Genomic DNA, 12,066 nt, shown 5'->3' on the forward strand with positions numbered 1-12,066 from the left:
AACACCAATATTTCGAGATATTGTGTGACAAATACTATCAATATGTGACTTCCATGAAAGTTTATTGTCAATAACCAAACCTAAAAACTTCATTGATGCAACTTCATCTATAACTATATCATCTATTTTTATATTATTAGGAAGATTATTTAAAGTATTACTAAATAATATACATTTAGTTTTAAGAAGATTTATAGACAACTTATTTGACCTTATCCAACATAACAATTTCTTTAATTCAGAATTTAACAAATCCACCAAAATATGAGGATCTGAATGAGAAAGAAAAACATTAGAGTCATCAGCAAAAAGTACAAAAGATAAAATATTAGAAGCATTTATTATATCATTTATACACAAAATGAATAAAAGAGGTCCCAGTAAACTACCCTGAGGAACACCACAGGTGACAGATTGGTTGCAGGAGTTTAGACCAGATAGAAAAACGTACTGTTTACGATCAGAGAGGTAACTCCTGAACCACTCCAAGGCCTTGCCACGTATACCATAGTGACATAATTTATGAAGTAATATTTTATGAATAATGGTATCGAAGGTCTTGGAGAGGTCCAGGAAGACACCCACTGTGTGATGAGCCCTATCTAATTCCTGCTTTGGCTACTTTTTCAATAAAGGAGAGAATTGCTTGAGAAGTGCTATGTCCTTTGCGGAAACCAAATTGTGAATCAGAAATGATATCATAAAAATCAAGAAATTTAAGGAGTCTAGAATAAACAACTTTTTCTAACAATTTTGAAAACGATGACAACAATGAAATTGGTCTGTAATTACTAATATCTTCCTTATTACCTTTCTTATAAATTGGGATTACTTTAGCAATTTTCATTCGTAGCGGAACAACACCACTGCTTAATGACAAATTAAAAATGTAAGTTAAAGGTTCAACAATATTCTCAGCTATATTTTTCAAAATAACGTTATCAATACAATCAGGCCCCGAGCTTCTTTTACTTTCCAAACTCATAATGATATCTTTTACTTCATAACTAATAATCGGATCAAAAAATAATGAATTTGAGTTGGGTAATTTAAGAAATTCATAGAATTTTTTTTGACAAACAGGAGTTTTATTAGCAAGATCATGTCCAATCTGCGAAAAGTAAAAGTTAAATGTATCTGCAATCATCACAGGATCTGTTATTTCCTTGTCACCAGAAATAACTCTTGTAATACAAAACTTATCATTTTCTTTATTTATAGCACTGTTTATTATTTTCCAAGTTTTACTCATGTCATGCTTACAAAAGGATATCTGATCCGCGTAATACTTCTTTTTTTCATAACGCAATATTCTTGTAAGAGTGTTTTTATACATAATATATTTACGATGAGATTGTTCAGTACGTTTGATTTTGTCTGCATAATACAAATTGTTTTTCCGGTTTATAGATCGTAGAAGAGATTTTGTTATCCATGGTGATCTAGGATACTTTTTGTAATCACGTTTAACTTCTTCCAAAGGAACATATTTCTCTAAATGAGAATTCAAAATATTCATACAAACATCAAATGATAAATTCGTGTCATGAGTGCTATATACTTCTCTCCAAGTTTCTTCATTCAGACTATTCTTCAAATTCTGTAAGTTATCCGGTGTGACTTTTCTAAATACTTCTCTAGTGGGACTAATTGGTTCGTGGTGACTGGGATGGATGTGAAAATTGGAAAGTGGTCTGATATATCTGCTAAAATGATATTCGATTTAGGAGTAGGCGTAATATTACAAAATATATTATCAATAAGTGAAGCTGTATTATCTGTCACTCGGGTGGGTTTAGTAATAAGTGGTAAAAAAAGAAGCTGAAAACATACTATCAAGTAAATTCTGAGAGGCATTTACTGTGTGGCATTTCAATATATCTATATTGAAATCGCCCATAACAAAGCATTTTTTATTAACAAAAATTGGGTTATGGATGAGATCCTGTAAGGCTTTGGAACCCCCCCCCCCCTCCCAAGTAATAACCACCAGAAGTTACAGTGCTCTGAAGTCGGGCTTGAATCTAGTTCGCGACTAGTTCGCGACTCAAGATTTTGCTAGTTGCAGAGACGTCTCCGCGACGTCTCCGAGAAAATTACAGAGTCTCCGATTAGTCGCAAGAAATTTAAACATGTTCGATTTTTTTCGCGAAGTCTCCGCGACGTCTCCATCAGTTGCGGAGACGTCGCAGCCCTTACGAAAAAGTCCTGTGGTACTCCTGTGGTAATTACCACAGGACGGTACCACAGGACAGTACCACAGGAAAGTACCACAGGACAGTACCACAGGACAGTACCACAGGAATTGTCCTGTGGTATTTTGGGACATACCACAGGACAGTACCACAGGAATTCCTGTGGTATTTTGGGACGTACCACAGGGCAGTACCACAGGAAAGTACCACAGGACCGGTACCACAGAACAGTACCACAGGACAGTACCACAGGAATTCCTGTGGTATTTTGGGACGTACCACAGGGCAGTACCACAGGACTAGTACCACAGAACAGTACCACAGGAACTGTCCTGTGGTATTTTGGGACAGTACCACAGGACAGTACCACAGGTCGATCATTACCACACAGCATTACCACAGGGCAGTACCACACAGCATTTCCATGGTACCACAGGAGAGTACCACACAGGATAGATCGAAAAAAAAAATCTGGGAGACTTTTAGCCACATTTCAAGGAATATTTCTGATAGGTGAGTGATGGATTTTAGGACAAACATGGCCCTACTTAATAACCTGTCCTACTCCTAACATATAACCTCAAACGAAAGTCGAATGGCCAAGTGCCAATCTAGTCCTATAATAGATCTATATAGTCATATTCTATTCCTAGGTAGCCATCCACCCTCTCAGTACATATATATATGGCCGTCTATCCGTAAAGCATTAAGGCATGGTTACTAACTCGATTATACTTTATTATCAAGATATGAAATTACACTTTCATAACAATATCTATGATATTGGGAATAACATAACATAATTAGACAATCTTTCATAAAGTTCAAAGTAAGTTCCATCATTAATACTTTGACTTTTTAAGTCATATATGTATTTTCTAAAATCTAGAGTGCTTTTTATGAATATTCATGAGCTATGTAAAAATTTGTACCACAGGAGTACCACAGGAGTACCACAGGAGTACCACAGAAGTCCTTATGAAATTTCTCATGCTTTACATCAGCACTTTCACTAAATAGGTAATACTGTAGTATAGGACAGGATAAGTAATGGCAAATCAATTGTTATAATTCACAGCATAACTCATCTATCAATTAATTGAGGAATATTAATATGTGCTTTTTTGTTTGTATTTTTGTTATAAATTTCAGTTGATTCTGCCTTACAATTATCCTGTGTGGTACTCCTGTGTGGTACTGCTGTTTGATATTCTCCTGATGTGATAGTCCTCTGGTATAAAATGTTAAGAAAAAAAAAAGAATATCCTGTAGCATTTTTCTGTGGTACTTGTAGCACCATATTATGATTTTCCTGTGGGATTTTGGACAGTTCCTGTGGTACTCTCCTGTGGTATACATCGAAAATTACCACAGGAATTCCTGTCGTACTGTCCTGTGGTACGTCCCAAAATTCCACAGGACAATTCGTGTGGTACTGTCCTGTGGTACGTCCCAAAATACCACAGGACAAGTCATGTGGTACTGTCCTGTGGTACTATCCTGTGGTACTTTCCTGTGGTATTGTCCTGTGGTACTGCCCTGTGGTACTGCCCTGTGGTACTGTCCTGTGGTACGTCCCAAAATACCACAGGACAAGTCGTGTGGTACTGTCCTGTGGTACTATCCTGTGGTACTGTCCTGTGGTACGTCCCAAAATACCACAGGACAAGTCGTGTGGTACTGTACTGTGGTACTATCCTGTGGTACTGTCCTGTGGTACTGCCCTGTGGTACGTCCCAAAATACCACAGGACAAGTCGTGTGGTACTGTCCTGTGGTACTATCCTGTGGTACTTTCCTGTGGTACAGTCCTGTGGTACCGCCCTGTGGTACTGTCCTGTGGTACGTCCCAAAATACCACAGGACAAGTTGTGAGGTTCTGTCCTGTGGTAATATCCTGTGGTACTGTCCTTTGGTATGTCCCAAAATACCACAGGACAAGTCGTGTGGTACTGTCCTGTGGTACTTTCCTGTGGTACTGCCCTGTGGTACTTTCCTGCGGTACTGCACTGTGGTACTGTCCTGTGGTACGTCCCAAAATAGCGGGACGAGTCGTGTGGTACTGTCCTGTGGTACTATCCTGTGGTACTTTCCTGTGGTACTGTCCTGTGGTACTGCCCTGTGGTACGTCCCAAAATACCACAGGACAAGTCGTGTGGTACTGTCTTGTGGTACTATCCTGTGGTACTTTCCTGTGGTACTGTCCTGTGGTACTGTCCTGTGGTACTGCCCTGTGGTACTGTCCTGTGGTACGTCCCAAAATACTACAGGACAAGTCGTGAGGTACTGTCCTGTGGTACTATCCTGTGGTACTGTCCTGTGGTACGTCCCAAAATACCACAGGACAATTCCTGTGGTACTGTCCTGTGGTACTATCCTGTGGTACTTTCCTGTGGTACTGTCCTGTGGAACTGCCCTGTGGTACTGTCCTGTGGTACGTCCTAAAATACCACAGAACAAGTCGTGTGGTACTGTCCTGTGGTACTATCCTGTGGTACTTTCCTGTTGTACTCTCCTGTGGTACGTCCCAAAATACCACAGGACAATTCATGTGATACTGTCCTGTAGTACTGTTGTGTGGTATACATCCCAAAATACCACAGGACAATTTGTGTGTATACTGTCTTGTGGTACTGTCCTGTGGAACTTGCCTGTGGTAATGTCCTGTGGTACTGCCCTGTGGTACATCCCAGAGTACCACACGATCCTGTGACACAGTACCACACAGTTCCTGTGTTAACATATATTTGTGTGGTACATTGTGTGGTACCAACCAGTACCACAGGGAGTACCACATGAGCCTGTAAAACAGTACCACACAGTTCCTGTGGTAACATTTATTTATGTGGTACATTGTGTGGTACTGACAAGTACTACAGGGAGTACCCTACAAGCCTGTGGTACAGTACCACACAGTTCCTGTGGTAACATTACAAGTGTGTGGTACATTGTGTGGTACCGACAAGTACCACAGGGAGTACCACAGGACTTTTTTGTTAGGGAGAGACTAATCATATCCGCGACTGCTGAGACGTCTCCGCGATGTCTCCGCGACGTCTCCGAGATGTCTCAGAGACGTCGCCGAGACCTGCCAGAGACCAGAAAAACTGATGAGAGGACGCGGAGACGTCTCCGCAGACGTCTCCGCGACTCTATTTGACTCTATCTGTTTGACCTACTTTAGAAACCACCTGACCAATCTGCGTGCTGACATCCTTCCTGGATCAGGTCAGGTGATCCTGCAACGGCTCCCTAATATTTGAAAATTTTTGACACCTGCCATAACTCGTCTCAGAGACGTCTCCTTGTTGAGACCGCAAAACATTTTTATGTTCCTGACTGCTGCGACTGGGTAAAGTTGGAGACGTCGCGGAGACGTCTCCGTCGGTGAGATACTAGCTTAGATGCACGGTTTAATCTATGGCAAACCCAAAAAAGGAGAGACTTAGAAATTGTCAGAAATACAATTCAAACAATGGATTTAAGGCAAAATTGGTAACCGTTCTTTAAAACATATGAAGAAGGGTGACACGACATATGCTCCTGCGACAAATGCTCCGGAGACAATTACTCCGAAAAATGCGACAAATGTTCCGCGACATTTGCTCCCCGACAAATGCATCGGTGATATTTGCTATGGCGACAATTGCTCCTGTGACAATTGCTCCTACGACAATTGCTCTGGCGTCAAATGCTCCGGCGAAATTTGCTCCGACGATAATTGCTCCTACGACAATTGCTCCTAATGTGCTACAATTGCTCCGGGGACATTTGCTCCGGCGACAATTGCTCTGGCGTCAAATGCTCCGGCGACATTTGCTCCGGCGATAATTGCTCCTACGACAATTGCTCCAGGGACATTTGCTCCGGCGACAATTGCTCCTACCGCATATGCTCCGACGTCATATAGGCCTAATGCAAAAGTCTGAAGGTACGTCTGTACCTTCAGACAGGTACGACATTTGCTCCGGTGACAATTGCTCCTACGACATTTGCTCCGACGTCATATGATGCAAATGTCTGAAGGTAAAGATAGGTACGACATTTGCTCTGGCGACATTTACTCCAGCGACAATTGCTCCTACGAAAACTTCTTGTACCACATTTGCTATACAGAGGTAAGACATTTGCTCCAGCGACGAATGCTCCAGAGACATTTGCTCGGACGGTCCTCCGACGGCAATTCGTTCCAACGGTTCGATAATTGATCTGGTGAAATTATATCAGACGAAATTTATTTAGGAGATGAGACAATTTCAAGGGTGAAAAATGCCCTCCTCACAATTTCTCCGGCGGAAAAAAAAATCTTCCTAGACTTCTAAGAATCATACATGTTTTTGTTTCTTTGTTTGTTTTATTCATAGTTATCGCATATTGACTCTTTTTAAATTACTTTTGAAAGATCACATGGAGAATCCTTGATGAAGATAACGAACGAATGAAACAATTAAACAAGGAAACCTATATTTTCTTCTCACAATATCATTAACTCAAATTACGCTTTCATATACTGATCCAAGTCTCTGTAACTTTCCTGAAAGTGACACAATAGATTGAAGGTCAATGTTTCACGAAAAATGTTAGATCGTATTTACTTGACATTAATAATTGGTATTGCAGGAATGTAATCTTCGTATTTTGTATACTCCTTTACTCATAATCATGTATATTGCATTGTTATAAGCTGCGCAACGTGATAATTCAATCTTGTCACATTTCCCCCATTATTGTTCGTCGTTGGATATTCAAACTATTTGCTTGTCAAGCTTTTTATTTCAGGACATTATTCGTAACGGTTTGGAAAAGACTATACGATATAAAGCGCACGTATATCGAATTATTGTAGATAATCCCCCTACTTGACACACATCCACACCCCACACACCCGCGCCTCCCCACACACACAAAACACATTTGTTTTGCACGATGACGTAGCGCAACGCATAACACGTAATTCACATCAACTCAAACTTGAGCCTCCTAGATGTAATACTGAATTTTACAAGCGATTATTTATATGCTCAGCAATATCCGATCAGTCGAAAATTTATTGTAATCCTTTTTGTTTGGATCAGATCAATAAACTCAATTGAATTGAATTGAATTGGATTGAACACATGGGCGCCGGAGCGGGAGACAGAATGGGCCCTTGCCCTCCCCCCCCCCCCCCCAAGAATTAATTTTTTCTTCGGGGGGAACGAATGTGCCCCCGGAATGTTAAGATATAATTGATAAATCAATTAATTAAAGACAAAATTAAACAATAAGGCACTGTTCTTGTGTAAAACTTGTCAATAATATAACTGAAAATCGCGAAATTTTCGCCCCTGCTGGACGGGGCGCTTAAAATTTATGTATTTCAATTTTGATTTAATTTTTATTCCAACGCTGACGGTGTCGGGTTTGATGTTCTTAACTTTCAGTTGTCGCTGGAGCAACTGTCGTCGGAGCATTTGTCTCCGGAGCAAATGTCGGAGGAGCAAATGTCGTACCTATCTGTACCTTCAGACCTTTGTATCAAATGTCCTTCGAGCAATTTTCATTGGAGCAATTGTCGCCGGAGCAAATTTCGTACCTGTGTGTACCTTCAGACCTTTACATCATGACGTCGGAGCAAATGTCGCCGGAGCAAACGTCGCTGGAGTAAAATAAATGTCGCCAGAACATTTGTCGTAGGAGCAAACGTCGGAAGAGCAAAGGTCGTACCTGTGAGTATCTTCAGACCTTTGCATCATAATGACGTCGGAGCAAATGTCGTACGAGCAATTGTCACCGGAGCAATTGTCGCCGGAACAATAATGTCGTACCTGTGTGTACTTTCAGACCTTTGCATCATATGACGTCGGAGCAAATGTCGTAGGAGCAAATATCGCCGGAGCAAATGTCACCGGAGCAATTGTCGCACCTTCGGAGCATTTGTCGTAGGAGCAGATGTCGCCGGAGCAAACGGTCGCTGGAGCAAATGTTGCCGGAGCATTTGTCGTAGGAGCAAACGTCGCCGGAGCAAATGTCGCTGGCGCAAATATCGCCGGAGCATTTGTCGGCGGAGCAAATGTCGCCGGAGCATTTGTCGGCGGATCAAATTTCGGCGGAGCAATTGTCGCGGAGCAAATGTCGCGGAGCATTTGTCGTATTTTTCGGAGCAATTGTCGTCGGAGCATATGTCGCCGGAGCAAATGTCATGGAACCATGAAGAAGAGGGCCTACAATGTTGCAGATGCCGTTTCGTGCGTCAAAATCCTAATCCCACTCGCTTTTGCCTCGTCAGTGCTCGTGGGTTAGATTCCATATAGTGGAGCGGCATAGCTTGAAAAATTAGAGGAATTGTGCATTTTATGATAAAAGCACCAAATTTCGCACACATGTTGACAATTACATTAGAAATAAATTCAGATATTGGGCCATCGAAAATAGCGCCCTCAATGGCCATGGCAGCCATTTTTCAAAAATGGCTGCCATAAATGCCATTTTTCGTAAAAATTTACAAATTTCAGAAGGGAAAATCAATAAGATTTTGCAAACGAGTGGGAAATAACATTCAAAATAAATTTAGATATTGGGCCACCGTAAATTACGCCCTCAACAGTAATGGCAGCCATTTTTCAAAATGGCCGCCATCAATGCCATTTTTCGCAAAAAATTACAAAGTTCAGAAGGGAAAATCAGTAAGATTTTGCAAACAAGTGGAAAATAACATTTAACATAAATTTAGATATTGGGCCATCGAAAATTGCGCCCTCAACGGCCATAGCAGCCATTTTTCAAAATGGCCGCCTTAAATGCCATTTTTTAAGTAAAAATTTACAAATTTCAGAAGGGAAAATCAATAAGATTTTGCAAACGTGTCAGACATAGCATTAAAAAAAAAAATCAGATATTGGGCCATCGCAAATTGCGCCCTCAACGGCAATGACAGGGATTTTTCAAAAAGGCCGCCATAAATGCCAGTTTTCATAAATTTTACACATTTCAGAAGGGAAAATCAATAAGATTTTGCCAACGAGTGGGATATAACATTTGAAATAAATTTAGATATTGGCCAATCGCAAATTGCGCCCCCTAAAGGTCATGGCAGCCAATTTTTCATAAATGGTCGCCATAAACGCAATTTTTCGCAAAAAAATCAAAAATTTCAGAAAGGAAAATCAACAAGATTTTGCAAACGAGTTGAAAATAAAATTCGAAATATATTTAGATGTTGGGCCATCGCAAATTGCGCCCTCAGCACCAACGGCAGCCATGTTTAAAATTGGCTGCCATAAATACCACCTTTTTCTCCGAATTTACTAATTCCAGAAGGAAAAGACAGTGAGATCTTGCACTCAATTTAAAATTTTCGTTTGAAATATATCTTGCGCCTATGTATTACATTATTGTAAATAGCGCCCTCAATGGCCATTGTAGCCATTTTCAAAATGGCCACCATGGATTCCATTTTCTTTTATTTCCTGATTTCACAAAAGGAAAAGTCCATAAGATTTTGCACACAATTTGAAAATTATGTTTGAAATGAATATTTGTATTAGATTATCATAAAACTGCCCTCAACGGCCATGGCCGCCATATGCCAAAGTTGCTGCCATTGTCATAATCATTTTGTTTTAAAAAATGGTAATTTCAGAAAGAAAAGTCAACAAATGTGTACATAAATTGAAAATCATGTTTAAAATCAAACAATATCTAGATTGCATTAACTCTAGAAATTGTTCCTTAGCAAATTTTCAAGAAGAAAAAAAAATGCTTATAACGGTAATTGCAGCCATTTTCCAAAATGGCTGTCATAGATGCCATTTTTCTTTAATGAAGATGTCATAATGCCGGAAGAAGACAGTAAACATTTTTTTTTTTGGCGCAAGTTGACAATACATATAAAGAAGTTTAGACATTGGGCCATCATAAACTTTGTTCTCATTGGCTATTCCAGCTATTTGTCAAAATGGCTACAATACACTCTTTTGTTTTGTCTTGAAAATTTGCTTTAACTTCAGAAGGACAGGACAGTAGAATACTCACAGAGACATTATATCATCTGAAATATTGTGTTACGGAAATCATTTGAGGAACATTTGAAATAAACAAGGCAAATGCCGAGCAATTATATCTCACCAATGATGAATGCATATTTTAGGTGGCAAACATAAAAGAGTAGTATGAATATCCAGGGATAATGGCGCCATGTGTTAACTTTGACAGTATCACCATATCATTGAATATATGGGATATATGACGTGTATCTATTCTAAAATGTAACTTCCTAAATATTCTTAAAACAGAAACAAAAATGGCCTTTTATTTTACGATAAAAGTTAATCTACTTGCTATGTTGCCATAAAACACATACCTTTGATATCCATACTGTTAGCCGTCACACACGAAATACTGCAATTAGGACTAAACTGAAAACATGAATTTAGAACTAACCCATCAATGAAACCTTTTTTAAAATTTAAATTTCTTTGAACACCAGATTGCATTAGATATAATGGCTGTTTAGCAGTATTCTATTGCTTTCTCCTTCTGGAATAAGCAAATAAGAATAAGGAGTGTGTGGAAGCCATTTTGCCAAAGAGCTGCCATAGCCGTTGGGACAATGTTTAAATGGTGGCTCAATATCTTCATTTCAAATTTAAATTCAAATTCAAACTTGAATTTATTTGAATGTCTTTTGTCAATTTGCACAAGAAATTATATTGTCTTCTTGTGACATTATCATATTTTCAAGAAATAAATAGCATCTATAGTGGTCATTTGGAAAATGGCTGCCATGGACGTTGATGGTGCCATTTGTAATGAACTCATATATTATTTTCTTTTGAATATGATTTTAAACATAAAGGTATGTACAAATTTCATTGGTTTTCTCTCTGAAATTAGCAAATATTTCCAGAAAAGAAAAGAAAAAAGAAAGAAGCAGACATCCATGGCAGTCAGCATGGCCCTTGAGGACGCCTTCTAAGAAGACTTTACACTTAAATTTATTTCTTGAGCATAATTTTCAACTTGTTTGCAAAGTCTTATTGACTTTTCCTTCTGACATCAGCAAATTTTTGCAAAAAACAAAGCAAAACAAGGGGGGCTGCGATGGCTGTTGATGGTGCACTTTTGGATGGCCTATTATCAAATTCAGTTTGAATGTAATTTTCCACCTTTGGGGAAAAAAAAAGACATTCATGGTGGCCATTTTGAAAAATGGCTGGAATGGCCATTGAGGAGGCAATTTGCAATGGCCCAATAAGTTTACTTTTGAATGTACTTTCCCACCTGTTTGCAAAATCTCGTTGGCTTTCCCTTCTGATTTTAGTAAATCTTTTCGAAAATATAGCATTTATGGCGGCCATTTTGAAAAATGGCTGCCATGACCGTTGAGGGCACAATTTCCGATGGCCCAATATCGATATTTATTTTAAATCTCATTTCCCATTTCTAACCAAAATTTCATTGACTTTTCCTTCTGAAATTAGCACTTTTTTAATGAAAAAATGGCACTTATGGTGCCCATTTGAAAAAAAATGGCTGCCATAGCCATTGAGAGCACAATTTTCAATTGCCCAATATCTGGATTTATTTTGGATGTAATTTGCAGCTTGTTTTAAAAAAAAAAGACCATTGGCTTTCCCTTCTGAAATTTGCATTTTTTAACAAAAAATGGCATTTGTGGCAGCCATTTTGAAAAAAAAGGCTACCATGGCCGTTGAGGGCGCAATTTCCGATGGCCTAATATCTAGATTCATTTTGAATGAAATTAACATTTATGGGAAAAATTTTAGTAACTTTTCCCTTCTGAAATTTGCAAGATCATCGAAGAAGTGGCACATTAGACAGCCATTTTGAAAAATGGCTATCATGGACGTTGAGGGCGTAATTCACAATGA

Source organism: Diadema antillarum, unplaced genomic scaffold (genome assembly GCF_040938485.1).
Source record: "Diadema antillarum isolate AM-2024a unplaced genomic scaffold, OU_Dant_1.0 seq00001343_RagTag, whole genome shotgun sequence".
NCBI lineage: Eukaryota > Metazoa > Echinodermata > Echinoidea > Diadematoida > Diadematidae > Diadema > Diadema antillarum.